Source organism: Pteronotus mesoamericanus, unplaced genomic scaffold (assembly GCF_021234165.1).
Source record: "Pteronotus mesoamericanus isolate MK-2021 breed Mesoamerican mustached bat unplaced genomic scaffold, CSHL_Meso_final contig_74, whole genome shotgun sequence".
In the NCBI taxonomy this organism is placed as follows: domain Eukaryota; kingdom Metazoa; phylum Chordata; class Mammalia; order Chiroptera; family Mormoopidae; genus Pteronotus; species Pteronotus mesoamericanus.
In genome coordinates this window covers 33,711,002-33,726,026 of record NW_026555247.1, presented here as the reverse complement: position 1 = coordinate 33,726,026, position 15,025 = coordinate 33,711,002, and the positions used below count along the sequence as shown (strand labels likewise).

The 15,025-nt window shown below is 48.6% G+C and overlaps 1 protein-coding gene across 4 annotated transcripts in view; it reads right to left on the bottom strand.

Moving 5' to 3' along the window:
* ZNF532 (zinc finger protein 532) overlaps positions 1-14,265 on the bottom strand; it is a 95,485-nt gene extending 81,220 nt beyond the window's left edge. The window contains exons 1-3 of one of the 4 annotated variants that reach the window (XM_054583738.1): positions 14,011-14,265; positions 12,318-12,399; positions 12,120-12,229 (exon numbers count right to left, since the gene is read on the bottom strand). The gene's annotated coding sequence lies outside the window, so the exon portion shown is untranslated. Of the gene's footprint in view, positions 1-4,373; positions 4,467-12,119; positions 12,230-12,317; positions 12,400-13,193; positions 13,386-14,010 lie in introns of those variants that run through there. The other 3 variants (XM_054583740.1, XM_054583739.1, XM_054583741.1) reach the window with 3 other exon arrangements.
* Between the last annotated feature and the right edge of the window lie 760 nt (positions 14,266-15,025).

Below are 15,025 nucleotides of genomic sequence, written 5' to 3'. Positions count from 1 at the left end.
TGGACAGGGTGGCAAGTCCCCGCTGCTCACCGCCCCTGCCCGCTCCCGCCAGCTGAGGGTGGGTGTGGACAAACAGGCTCCCTGCAGAGTTACGACAACTCTCCTTAGATTCCAAAACAGGGCCCTCACCTGATCACCACGCAATTCTCTGCAGATACCAATCCCACTTACAACCTGTTTGGAATTAGGAAGTGCGGTCCTTTCCTCTCTATCGCATGCCTGAAGCACCCCCCGAAGTTACCATTTACAGCATGCCTACCGGCTGCTGACTTAAAAATAAACTCTTATACAAGTTCTCTTCCTGGAGCAGATACACAACACAACAAAACAAAACAAAACAAAACAAAACAAAACAAAACAAAAAACCACAGAGAATTAATGACATCATCTCATCCATCGCTACGTTCTTTTCAAAGGGGGAGAATGGAGGAAACGCGCTGGTTCCCCTCAGAAGGCCTTCACTCATGGTTCGTTCTTCTCATCCGAGACAACCGGCAGCCTGGGACAATGCTTTGCGGTGGGAAGTTTAGGAACAGAAGGAGATGTTACCCCTCCTGTTACGGAACTTCCCACCGCAAAGAGGGAAGTGGAGCTACTGGAGTCTAGGAATTTGGGAAATGCTGGGTTAAATACACACACACACACACACACACACACACGCACGCACGCACCTTTTCTCAAGACTTCCCTGAACTTCCAACATGCATCTTATTACGGGGACCCTGGCTGAGGGCATGACCCAAGCTTATTTGAGGCTGGGTGCTTTCAGGGTGAGCAATCTTTGGGAGACTCCTGAAACAGGGTTTAAGAAAGAATGGTATTAGGAAACAGGAGTGCCTTCGGAGGAGAGTCTGTGAGTAACTCTACTATCTCCATGTTTCTCCCAGTAGGTCCTCCCCACGGATACCCCCTGCACAAGCCCAAGGGAACCGATGTCCAACTACGGAGGAAGAGCAACAAACAGGTATTTCTAAAGGGGCTCTGCCTTCACTTTGATGCCATAAAAATGAGTAGGAACCCTTGCTTGGGCTGCTTCAGTGCGTACTGCCAAAAGGATGCCATTCGTGGTGTAAAACAGACACACGCATGGGAGTAGGCGTACAGGTATCTGGTAAAGGAGAAAAACCAGGAAAGGAAACAAGGGATCTGTCAACGTTCACCTCTTTTTCTGCAGTCACAGCCACATCAGTGGCATGGGCCAAGCAAGAAATACCACCTGGATCGTGACAAGAGGGGGAATATTGGTTGGCCCAGACGCAGTGGCTTTGAACCTCCAAGACGCTCGAGCCTACGGCCGATCCGCTGTAGAAAGGACACCTGTAAACCACAGTCGGCGGCAGTGCTTGAAAGCAGGGCTTTGGAGTAAGACAAACTAGGCTGAGCCCTGGCTCTTCCTTTTAAAAGTAACAAGGTGCCAAGCAAGTTACTGAACTTCTTTAGGCTGGTCTTTTCCAATGTGAAATGGAAATCAGATCCACCTGGTGGAGTTATTGTGCGCATTCAACAAAACGCTCCAGGGAGGTGCTTACCACACACAGGACCTGGAATACAGGAAGTGCCCTATTTTGCTCTGTATAATGCACATCCATGGTGCTGGCCCAAACTTTCACCAAAAAAAAATCTTTTACTTTGATTTTTAACTCAAATCTTTTTATTTATATTTAATATTTGTTTTTTGTATTATAAAGTAATTTTAGCATTTATTTCTGAACATACAGAAACCATTACTGCTTTCTAGAGTTACACTTTTAACATTTAAGCATAAATAAAAGAATTAAAAACATTTATATAGATACGGAATTAGCACTACCCATGTATAATGTGCATCCTTATTTGTCCCTCAAAAATTTGAGCAAAAAAGTGCACATTATACTCGGCAACATACAGTACTTATTCTTGTGAATTACAGTATCATCAAAACAATGTCGGCACTCGGGTCCTTGTACAGAGCGCACCCTGGAAGAAATCAAGCCACAACTCTGATGCTTCTAAATAGGTGATGATAACACGACAGATGCCATCAGAATTCTAGCAACCACATGGGGTATAATGACGAGTTTCCTTTACTGAAGTGCCTCTTGTAGAAAGGCAGCCCAGCAAGGTCTTCTAAGATGCAGAACAAATTTGTCCTATCCTCTACGACCTGAAATTAGAGCATCATGTAACCAAAGAACTTACAGCTAAATTTGAAACTCCAACAGAGGTCAACAATATCCTAATGCTCAAGATTAGAGGAACAGAAAGTTTTTTTAATTCTATGAGTCATCTACATCAAAACCACTAAAGCATAATTACTATTACTCAACTGCTGAGCTATGTGTTTAATCTTTCCCAAAATTAACATTGGCCACATAATCCAGACTTGCATTTTGCCAGAAGGCTATATACCTATGAGTAGCCTGAAACATACACACGTGTGCACACATAAATATACACAACACATACCCCTACCTAGGAGAGGCCTCAAATACACATCTGTGTGCCCATGAGACCCCAAACATGCATGACTATCCCTCTCACCATTTGGCTAAATTCCCTACCTCCAGCGTCTCAGTCCAATGCATCCTCAGACAAACAGCATTTACTACGCATTTATAAAACAAATACTGAAAGCTAAACTTTGTTTTTGTGATTTTGAGTAAATAGAAAAGATTCCATGTCTACACTCCCAAGAGCTCATTTACTTTGGCTACTGTACCGAAGAACGGTAAGAGGTACAGACTTCGGGGTCCAAAAGACCAGGTATGAACGCCAGCTTCCGCTCCGGCTGGCAACCTGGCCTTGGCTTATTTGTTCACCTCTCAGATTCTCAAATTCCTCAGGCAAGAAAGGGGTTAAGACCACCCACTTGGCAGGGTTGCTGTAAGACCCAAATACTCAGAAATCAAAAGTGGCTCAGAACAGTTTCCTCTGCTGCACTCTCCCAGGGTGACCAAGTCACTCTTTAGTTAATCTTCCTTGAGATTTGTGTTTCATCATTTCCTGGCTCAAAATCTCCGCCCTCGCCAAACAGCCATGCCCAGCATCCTCTGTACAATTTCTTTTTGTGCCAAGCGTTCAACCTCTCCATCATTTCCTCCTTTGACCATTTCTCTTTTTGTCCAGCTCCATTCTTCTTCTTTTCCACAATTCTGCCCAAACTTTATCTTTATCAAAATCCCTAGAGTCAATCTTTTTATTCGTTTACTTTGTATTCTTCCCCCGACCTCTACCCTTAGAATCCAAGTAAGCATGTCAGAAAAACAGTATAAAAATTAAGGACGCAGATTCAACTCACTAATGGCCAAATTATTTTCTGACAATAATGATTTAAGGCAAAGCTACAGGCCGCCTTCCCAAAACGGTGTAGTGGTAGAGAAAATCTGTACTCCGGCCTATACGATGCAGGGTAAGACAAACCAAGGAAAATCCCTCCCTCTTGCTGGGCAACAATGTCGTTTGCATACACGAACAAGTGCTCATTCTGGACAAAGGCAGCCTCCTCTACCGCTGCCTCCAGCCTGTTAAACTTGGCTAATAAACACGCATAAATCATTTCTTACCGCCTTGATTCATTCACTCAGTGGCTCTGAGGATGTCGGAAGGAAGGCGGCTACCCAATTTTGCTCTTAGCACGACCTCCTCCAGAAAGCACCCCGCTGTAAAATGAGCGTGTCTCAACACTGGAGATGGCTCATTGCATGTGCCTGTATGACCCCCACTATACTGGCCCCTCAGGGAATGTCTTAGAAGCCGAGCGAAAGCTGTCACCCATGTAGGGCTGGCAGTGACCCTGCCCCTCCAGGCCACAGCTGATTAGACCAGGACCAATGAGATTTTCTGTCCTAAGAACCAGAAGGAGGACTGAGGCACACAGGTGATGTCTCCTCCCAGTTTAAAGGAACACATGGATACAGTCAGTAACACTGTAATCACTGTGCAGGGGTGGGGAGGGCGGGGCCCGCTGGGTCCTGGATGTATCAATACTTTGTAAAGCGTATGACTGTCTGACCACTATGTTGTACACCCAACACTAATTCAAAATAACACAGAGTGTAAATTGTAATTTTTTAAAAATTTTACAAATAAAAATAAATTGTAATATGTAAAATAAACAGACAGATAAATAAAGGAAGGCATGTTAATATAAGGGCTTAGGGACAGCCATATGCCTGGGAGAGGGGACACAGCTCTACCAGGGGATGAGCACAGAGGCAATGCCGGGGACAGAGGACCCTGAGTGCAAGATGAGTCCTAATTTCCAGTCCTCATGGCATTCCAACATGCAGTCAGTACCAAAATCTGCCAATTCCCTGGCTGGTGTGGCTCAGTGGATTGAGTGTCAGCCTGCAAACCAAAGGGTCGCAGGTTCGATTCCCAGTTGGGGCACATACCTGAGTTGCAGGCCAGGTCCCCAGGAGGGGGTGCATAAGAAGCAACCACACATTGATGTTTCTCTCCCTCTCTTTCACGCTCCTTTCCTCTCTCTAAAATTAAATAAATAAAATCTTGTTTAAAAAAATCTATTAATGACGTATTTTACATTCTGGTTTTTGTATAACCCTTCGAAACCTGGCGTGCACTGTATGCTCACAGCTCATCTCAGACGGGACGAGCTGCGCTGAACGTGCCCCACAGCTCTAGGTGGCCAGTGCCGTCCATGGATGGAGCCGTTCCAGACACAAAGTTATTCTTCCTAGATCCCTTGGATGTTTTCTCCACTCCATCTTCCCTCACTGCCAAACCCCAGGGAGCAAGATAGGAATACCTGGTCACTGTCAACAAACGTGGGGAGCAAAGGGCCAGGGGAAAGGGACAGATCCAAGGGTTAGCCAACTTGCCATACTTGCACCATCAAGTTGTTTTTAAAAACTCAGATCCACATAAATTAAATTACACAAACAGACATGCAATGTAGACTACAGCCACTCACTGGGCTGGGTTTTCCTAGAAGCAAAGACCACTGAAATACAAGATTATAACCACAAAATTCATGCAAGATTTTCCACCTACAAATGAGAGCAGTGCCAAGTAGGAACAAGCATGCTACCCTCCTGCCCACATTTCACCCACTTTAACCAGATACAGGGCAGCTGTACATGAAGATCTACCAACGAGGCAGGAGACACTGGCTGCATGTGTTTTTATGGCACCAAAAAAAGAAATCCACTTATACATGAGATCAAAGGAAGGCCAGGAGAAACAACGCACTCCTAAGAATGTCGGGCAAAAGCCTCTCTCTGAAAACGGGGCTGTGGAAGGCAGAACAGCTATGATCTCACAGGCGGCGTACCACGTACCAGGCACTCTGCTAAGCACTTCTATATGCGTTTGATCCTAATAAACCCCACAAGAAAAGTGTGGCTGAGAATTTAAGTAACTTGCTCAAGGTCACTGGCAGAAGAGAAGTCTGTACCACCAAGGGCTAGGCAAAGGCAACTGAAAACATCTGTGGCCTCCCCCCCCAGATTTAACTGCAACACTAGGCATTAGTCATTCTCAAGCTACAAACCTCCAACTACCTCCCCCACTCCTGCTATGTTAAATCAGCAAAAGTTTTAAGAACCAGCTTATCAATGAGGACCTACCTGCACGAAGCTTAATTTGAAAAACTCACGGTTTCAGCTTCCCATGATATAAGGATTATAACATGAGCTGACTTACATACCATCGAAACACACACGATACATTTTGGAAGGCAGAGAGAAAGGGATGATGCAGCAGCCTTAGCCAGGCAGCCCAGCGGGCTGGGTTCTAGTTCCAAACCTGCTACTAACCTCTGGATGCCCCCATCCCTCCACCCCAGCACGGGCTCACTGTAGAAATGAGGCAATCACTGTAAATGTTCGCATTTTCTACACTAGTAAGTTTTTCCGCCGTCTCATTCTTACCTAGAAAGATTTTGTTCCTCACAGAAGAAAACTATCAAAATCAATACCCATTATTCGACTCTGAGTCAGCCTTTGGAAAGAAGGGGTTTAAGGAAAAGGCTGAGCTGAGAAAACATTCAAGAACTACAACACCCAAATTTTATCCTCTGAATCCTTCAGGATGCCTGGAATCTCTAATTATGTAAAGTTGTAATAATATTTGACTGAAAACAAAACACTACAAAGCCTGCTTGGGATAGCTAAAAAGGCCACTGAGTTTGCCTAAAAATAGTTCTTTCGGTCTTCAGGTTTAGATTAAGCAGAATTTGCTCACACACCTCATCCTTAAACAGAATTGAGAACTTCCCCAGTCTGTAGAAGATGATTCAAAGAATTCTTTAACCTGTGTTTGTTTATTTTTGGAACAAAAGATTTTTCTTAACACCACTTTTCAGAAACTTACTTTGATTTTCTCATCCCTTCCAAAGAATAAAAAAAAAACAAAAACACCTCTTTGATCCTTCTCCCTTCCAACTTGTATCCTCATCCTAGTCCAGCTAAAAAAAAATGTGTCTTCTCAACACGCTATTTCTAGCACTGTCTCTGGGTGTAGATACAGATTCTCTCTCTGTGATGACTCGTCAGGAAAATCTTATTACAAGGACCCTTCCTGGGACTCCAAGGTCTCCATCACACTCTCTCACCCCGACCACCTGCCACTTGGCGCCTGAACATCTCCAGTGCGGCTTAGCACTTCCTGAGCCCTCCCTCCAGCTCCCCAGCCCAGCCCTCCCCCACCCCCTGGCCTCCCCGCCCCTAAACACCTTCCCCAGCAGTTCCCTAGGTCCAACCCCCGTGCTCCCCCCTGACTGAATAGGCAGTGAGAGGCTCCAAATTCTGCCTCTACTACCACTTCTGAGCTGGCACACCCCGGTGGCCAGGCCAGGATCTTTGCCTCAGTTTCCCCTCCAGCACCACAGGGGACCATCATACTCAGCTCACCTCACGTTTCAGTATAAATGATGTAACATGGAAGGGCCCACCATGCGGGACTATTAACTACTAATAGTTTCTGCCTTTCTGGGAACGTCTGGCCCCCCAGCTTCCTGAAGCATGCGTCTCACGTTCTTTGGCCACCCCCAACTTTGCTTATGGTTTTTATCATATAAATCATTATCCCAGGGACCCCAAACTCAACCCTTTTTCCATCTTTTCTCTATCATCTTCGGTGTATACAAATCCTTCCCAATCTAGCCCTCCAGCCCAAACAGATCAGGGAGACAAAGGACACTCCCACAGGCAACCCAACCCAAGCATGAACACATCCTATCAAGCCCCTCCCCCTCCCCCCTCCAAATCTATTTTGCCTTCTAAATTCCAGAGCTCAGAAACAGAAACAGAGGTGGCAAGTAATCTCCGAGGGCCCGTCCCTTGCACCTCACCGGATACCATCCCCCGTACACCTGCTCCGAGGCAGCCACCACCTACCACTGCACGCCCACCGCCCACACCTTGGATCGGGCCCTGGTCTGTTCTCCTGGATCTGCCTTGGTCCCATCAGTTCACCTCTCTGCCTCCAGCCTGAACAGCCTCCCTTCCATCCTCCCAGGGACAAGCCCAGGACCTGTCATTAGAAGTCTCTCTCTTTCTTGATTTTAGAGAAAGAGAGGAAGGGAGAGAGGAAGAGAGTGGGAGGGAGGGGGGGAGAGAGGATTGTTCCACATATCTATGCATTCACTGGGTGCTTCTTGTATGTGCTCTGACCAGGGATCAAACCAGCAACCCTGGAGTATCAGGATGACACTCTAACCAACTGAGCTGCCCAGCCAGGACTAGAAGGTAAGTCTTTCTGCCTAGACTGTCTATACAAGGAAGTCCACATGCAAACGGACTGCACAAACTGCCCCTCAGAAGTCTGGCCCTTGCCCGCCTCCTAAGCTTCCTCTATGCTCCCACACCGCGGGCCGCACCAAGCTCCCTCAGCGCCCTTCCACATGCTGTTCCACCCAGCTCTCCCCCCACAAGTCTTTGCCTGCCTTACCTGTTCTTACTGGTCTTTCATAGTTCAGCGCACAAGCCACCTCTTCAAGGGCTCCTCTCTGGACACAGGCCATTGGGTGGCCCATTCACATTCCTGCCATAGCATCTGTAAGGCTACTTCCCACTCGTTTTTCTCTGGATTCCTCTCCCTTCAGTATTCCCACTGCTTAACAGTCAGTAAGTATCTGTTAAGTAGGTGAGATAACCCCCAATTTAACATCACTCCCCGCTTTTCTGGGCTCTCCCTCTCTATATCATCACGGCCTTGGTCTAGTTGTTCTTCCTATTTGTTTTTCCCGATCCTTAACTGCATTTTATTCTTTTAAAACAAAAAACAAAAAAACAAAAACCTGCCTCCAAAATCTACCTACTTCACTGCTTTGATAATGCTTACGTATTTTCACTTCCTTAAAAGGCATAAAAGCTGAATAATAACTTCCAATATTAAAATACCACCAATATTTTGGCAGTCAATAAGTCAGACAAATTATAATTAAGTTGTTTGTACAACTAAGATTCAACAAAGATCTTCGGTACCACTTTCCAAAATTTTGGTTCTATTATTGTTGGCGTTTTACTGAACCTGAAGATAAACGTAAAAATTAAACTGCCAAATGTTTCTGAAGAGATTCAAAATAATTGCTGTAGGAAATAAAGGAGATTTTACCACTTGCAGTTTTTTGTTTCCACTTTTGGCTAATTCCGATTAGTTCTGGGTTATAAAGCATGTCATCCTGTTAGTGAGTGGTCTATTATCACGAACATCTCTCATTTGTCTTCAGAGAATGTTCACTACAATCTCCTACTTGAAAAGTCTTAACTCAGCTGACAAGGCTAGGTCTTTTTTTGTGAGCTGTGATGAGCTGAATTTATTTTCATTCCAATTTCTAATTCTCCTGTACTTACCATCCGGCCCAGCCTTCCCACTCCAAAGTCCTTACCAAAGAGACGTAAAACGTATGTTCAAACATAAACCAGTAGGCAAATGTTTACAGCGGCTTTATTCACAATCACCCAACACCAGAGAAAACCCCAATGTCCTCCCATTGGTAGGTGGACAGAAAACTGAGGTGCGTCCATACAGTGGTCTACAACTTGACAATAAAGAAGAGCCACATACAGAAAAATGGATGGCTCTCAAACGCACTTCGCTAAGTGAAAGAAGCCATTTGTACGACCTTCTGCGACAGACACAGATACAGGAACAGGACAAATCCGCGGCTGCCAGGGGGTGGGGGTTGAGAGAAGAGTCTGACTGCAAAGGGGCTGCAGGAGGACAATTTTGGGGGCGACGGGACTGTTCCTTATCATAGACCAATGCTAAGGTGGCGGACACGCAGTGCTATGTACTAGTCAGGCCCAGAGAACCGCACACCACCAAGTCAATTTTACCATGTGAAAATTTAAAAATTAAAACAATTAATTATTAAATCACGACTGGTTTAAAGATCCTTCCCTAAATGTAATTAACACAAAGGTGTGGCGGCTGTTAGTGTTTTGTGGTTACTGAATTGCACTGATTAGGGAGAGATACTGGGGGCCCAAGGAGGGAGTAATCCCAGATCTCCTCCGGACACTTTCAGTTTCTCTTGTGTTGACAACCTCTGTGAGGTTCCCAGTCTGGACAACCTCTGCCCCAACTGTGCTCAGCCAGATGGAGTCCCACCAAGGATATGGGGAAGGTTACTCAACATCCACAGGAGGCACACTATACGGCACAGCAATGTCCAAGAAAGCATTTCAAGAGAAAAAAATAAAAGGGTTGGGCAACTGGAAATCCTAAAATTCCAGCCCATCCCAGTCGAAGGTGTAAGCAGAAAAATCCCATTTACTTGTTGGCGGCCTCCTTCCTAGACCCTCCTTTAAAAAGTGGGGAGCGGGGAGGGGGCAGCGAATCTCTTTGTCACAAAAGAGGGGATAAAAGAGATAGAGAGGCCTCCTGAACCAGGAGGCTGAGTTCTGAAAACCCTGGATCCAATGTTCTTTCACATGGAAAAAATGATCCTCAGTAGGCAAATGACAAAAACAAGCAAAGGTTCGACACCAAGTGACACTTTCTTTCCAGTGTACCCTCTTCAGCCAAACCCACACATTCCTCCTCCAGAGGGAATGGTCGCCTTGGGGACTGCCGCGGGCAACCCCGACTCGGCGCTGGGCTCCGGCTCCAGGTGTGGCTGCCTCCAAGGCAACGGGGTCAGCAGCACGCAGGCCCCGCCACAAGCGTGGGTGCCACCCAGTTTGCTCCCTCCTGGCTCCTCCAGGAAAGAGAATGCTAATGCTGTGGCTGCCCTCCAGGCTCACATGCGCATTCCCAAGCTCAGAAAACTCTGATCCTCTCCCCGGGGCCCTGGGCAGCCATTGTTATACCTCAGCGGGAGGCCGCCACCTGAGACAGACCTCAATCCAAGAAGAGCTCCCCATGGCCGCCCTGGGGAGCTAGCTCTCCCACCTCACACTGCATATGCAGCTGGAAAGACCGGCCTAAATGCAAAACGAATGCTATTTTCCCGGAGGCTTCTGGTGGAGGGGGAGGAACAAAGCTAAAAACCACAGAGAGAGTAAACCAGAACATTCTGTGACATGCAACGCTTTACCAAAAGGGCTTTTAAACATGTTACGTCAAGAAAGAGTCCTTGCAAAGGGTTAGCTGTCAAAGTTAAATACAAGTCACTGGCTTTCTAAAGACAGGAGTGAAGGACTAAATTATAAAACAGCTTATTGTATTAAGCTAATGAAGGTTTATCATATTAGCCATCTGAGTTTTAGTTGGCACCAAAAAAGCCCGAGCAGCACATCATGCAACATGGACCGGGTTCTGCTTTGCAAGCAGATTTCTGCCCACACTCAGACACAGCACCCCTGGCCGTCCAAAACGTTGGAGAATTGCAAACCAGTTTCAGCAGTGACTTGTAAAGAACTGTGTTCCTGCACGTAAGCTCTTTCCTGGTATGCCAGGCCAAGATTACAGTTCCCTCTATTAAATGCTACAGAAAGTATTCTGAGCTAACCACGCACTCCAGTTCCCTTTCGCCAGCTTTCTCACACGCTGGATGCTCTGCCATCGGATGGAACACTTCTGAACAATAAAAACCCTTGCCTACTTGACACCCTCCAGGGCAGATACTCTGCCTCCACCGACTGCCTGCACACAACCAATTCCTAGATCCTGGACTTTTCTGAAAGGGCTCTGCTCTGACCATGAAGAGGAATAAAATACCCTCTTCAAAGTAGGGGAGAAATTTATTTTCACTCATGTCTTGTAGGGGCTCCCCTCGACTGTGCTTTCACCGAGCCAGAGGACAGAACCAGTTCTGTTGATGACATCATGTTGGATGTGATTCTGGAGCTGCTGGTTTCCTGTTTGGGGAAGTGGAAGTTCTTTTCACAAGGAACCCCAAGGCAAAATGTTTAGTGTTCCCCAGTAAGCCCTCACTGTCTTTGTTCTTCGCTTGGCTATACTCATTACTGCTTTCTTCTCTCTTCTCCAAAACCTCTGCTTCTGGAGGGTGCATAAAAAAGCCAGCTCAAACCTAACTGCAGTCTCGTCAGGCATTAGACATTTCTGCCATCCAGGGCTGGAAAGCTTTGAGTGAACAGGCATCTTTTCCCAGGTGAAGCCGGACTACCCGCTTTCCTCTGGGTATTGCATTAGGATTCCACGTTAAAATGTATGCCACAAATAATCCAATGGCAAACTCACCGTCAACAGCCCCCAAAAATCAATAAAACCATTCCACCACTTGACTCGGAGTGAAAAACCTTTCAGGTTAACACAGAGAGCAAGGTAAAAGAAAGGTGATGAATGAACAAAAGGCAAATTTACCCAAAAAGGTGGTGAGGCTGCCTTGATTTGCAAAGTCCTTGCTTTTTTTTTTTTTTTTTTGTAATCATCGAGGAAAATGCTACCTGTGTACTGCTTTTAGTCTTATGCAAAACAGTGCATTCTCCACAAGGCCCTGTTGCCTACCATCCTCTAAACTTGCTTCTTTCCAGGCCTGACTCTTCTAAATGACTAGATACATGCGATTTAATGAAGTCATTCCCATTTCGCCTGGACACAAACACCATCGAAAAGACACCCTATTCCCATTAAACATGGATAACGTTAAGAAGGTTTCTTCTCCACTCCGAACCCAGTATTATCTCCAGGGAACCAATCCACTGTCACTCTGCGTCTGAATGGATCTTCAAATAAATACTTAAATTCATGCTCAAAATATCGTATCTCACCTTGTGAACCTTGACCTTTGGGAAAGACTTTGGACCAGTGTTCAGTTACTGTCACACAGATGCATTCTCTGCAAACATGAAAGGGTTAAAAGCAGCCCCAGTCAACAGGCCTACAAGGGAAAAAAAAAAAGACAGCATGTATGCCTTACAGCATCACTGGAAAGCATTTCTGCTCATTTCCTAGAACAATACTGTTACCTTTTGGCCTTCATAATAGTCAGAAGTATCCCCAACACCCTTTAGTAGCTTCTAAAAGGAAAAGCACAATACAGAACATACCCTGCAAGAGAGAGAGAGAGAAAAAAAAAAAAAGCATGCAAAGTAGCAATCTCCAGCAACAAACAAACTACCATTACAAATCCATCAGTTCATTTTGGTTTGGTTTTGTTAAAAACAGAGAAGAGAGAGAAAGAGAGAGACTGCAGAAACCAGTGTCCCCACCCTAGCAAGTCACATTTTTTTTCTTTAATAAGGGTCATAAATCTCAGCTCCTTGTCCATCCCTTAAGCAAAAGAAAAAGGCAGGAAAAGCCCAAGTAATCTCAGACCTTGCAAACCTGCACATTTTTCCCCATCTTCTCTACACAGAATCTTGTAGGACTCCATCAGTCACATACCAGTGCTGTGTGGTGTCTAAGTGTGCATTCACATACTGTGTTGGGGTGGCACCTTCCTGCAAGCTCCTCTGCTTTTGGCTGCCATGAAGGGAGGAAGCTGCTATCCCACTGTAGTAGCTCAGTGACTGCATTGTGTTCAGGAGCTGATCTGCCTCAAACCAGTTTCAGCCGGTTCTGGTCACCCTACATAAAAAAGCTATGGCAACCCTCGCTGAGTTGCCAACAAGTCCCTGAAAATCATCAGCACAGGGGGATCTAACTGGGGGTTGCTTTTCCCTTTTAGGGCTTCCTGAGGAGGGGAAGGTCATCATGGGTCCCCCACCACCACACAAGCACACAGTCTTGGAAATGCCCACCTCCCAAGCACCCCAGAGCCCCTCAGGGCCCATCCCCCCTCCCCTCCACCCGAAAGCCCACCACAGACACTGTGGCCCCCTCCTTCTCCTTCCCCCACTTACCTCCCACAACCTGGCTCAGATCTTTGTGTACGTGTGTGTCAGTGTGTGTTCTCTGTGTTGGTGGCTGACAAAGAGCCCCCAAGAAAGCAATCTATGTGTCTGCTCACACTGGATGCGTCGGCTGCGGGAGCCGGCCGGCCTCGGCCTCCTGGCTGAGTGGTGCTGGCTTGTTGACCAGGCTCCTCTCTGCCTGTCACCCCCACCCCACCCAGCCCCCTCCTCCCGTCCCTCTCTCCCTCTCTCCCTCTCTCCCTCTCTCTCTGTCTCTCTCTCTCTCCCAGCCCTGTCACCACCACCAGCAACCCCCCCCCCAGTCTCCTCCTCCTCCAACCTTCTCTTCTTTCAAGCACCTGGGGGGAGAAGTCCAAATCCCTTCACCTCGGGGCAGAAAACTAGAGATGCCTAGGGTGGGGGTGGGGGGCAAACACAGGGGCAGTGGGAAAGCGGGGCACAGAGGCCTTTAAAAATCCTCTGTGCACAGCCCGCGCAGAGGGGGAGGAGGCGAGCTCCTGCGCTCACGTGGCCCCCCTCTCTGAACCTGTGGGGCCTAGCAGAACCCTCTTGTCTTTGGCCCCCCAAGGAAGCTGGCCGGGCGCGAAGGCTGGCTGTCCCCAAGGCCAGGGTGGGACAGGCCACTGCAGTGAAGCGAAACGGCCTGAGCCTCACACGCTCACCCCACGCCGCGGGGTAGCACGAGGGGCCGCGCCCCCAGTTCGCCCCAGGGCCCCCCCCCTCACCGCGCGCCCCTTCCTCCACGGCCCTGCGCCCCTCGCTCGCCGACTCCCTCCCGGCCCCCGCCCCCCAGGCGCACACCCACCCCCTTCCCGGGGTTGGCCTTCACAGCGGTCAAGCCCGGGCGTCTGGGCCGCAGCTCGGATGACCTCTGTTCCGCGCGGCGCCGCCGGCGGCTGCTGCTGGGGCTGCGGCTGCTGTCGTCGTAGCGGCGGCGGCGGCTTCCATGTTACGGGCGTGTCATCTGCATTCCCGCTGCCGGGGTCTGTGTGTGCGTGTGTGGTGGAGCGGCCTCGCGCCGCAGCTGCCGCCGCCGCCGCCTCCCAGGCTCCCGGGCCGACCCGCCGCTGCCGCCGCGGCCTCGCCGTGCGCCCTCGCCGTGCGCCCGGCCCGGGCCCCGCGCCTCCCCGGGCGCCGCGCTCTAGGCCGCGCGGCAGTGGCGGGCCGGCCCGGGAGCCCGGGGCCTACGGCTGGAGGTGCGTGCCCGGCGGCGGTGGCTCGGGCCGAGCGGCGAGCGAACAAAAGGGAGCGCGGGAGAGGGGGAGGGGGCGGCCGGTGGGGGGAGGGAGGCTTCGGGAGCCAGAGCGCGAAGCCCCGCGGCCGGCCGGTGCCGCGGCGCGGAGGGAAGACGAGCCCCGCAGACCTGCCAAGTCTCGCCCATCTGGGGCTGCTGGATTGCAGCTTCGCCCCGGAGAGCGGGGTGGTGGTGGTGGTGAGGGGATGGAGGGAGGGCTGCTTTTTTTTCAAACGACATTTCAGGCTCTCACCCAGTCCTCTCCATGGCCCCAAGCCGCAACTTACTCGAGTGGAAGGAAGCAAGGCCTCGCCAAAGATGGTTGAGAAAGACCGTGAGCCTCTACCCAGGATCTTGAAGCCAAGGTGGTGTTTTGTTATCCTCGTAATGGTGGCAAATAAGTAAGAAGAGAGCACGCTATCTTCAGATAAATTCAATCTGAAATTCTCCCTGGAGGTACAAGAAGGGGCTCTCTTCGGTTTAGTTAGTGGTTTGGAGCCCTCTTCGCCTTACACTGAGCTACAAAAGAATGGAAGACACCCCCTGGGGTGGGGAGAAAGCCCTGGTGTAAAAGACACACGTTTTG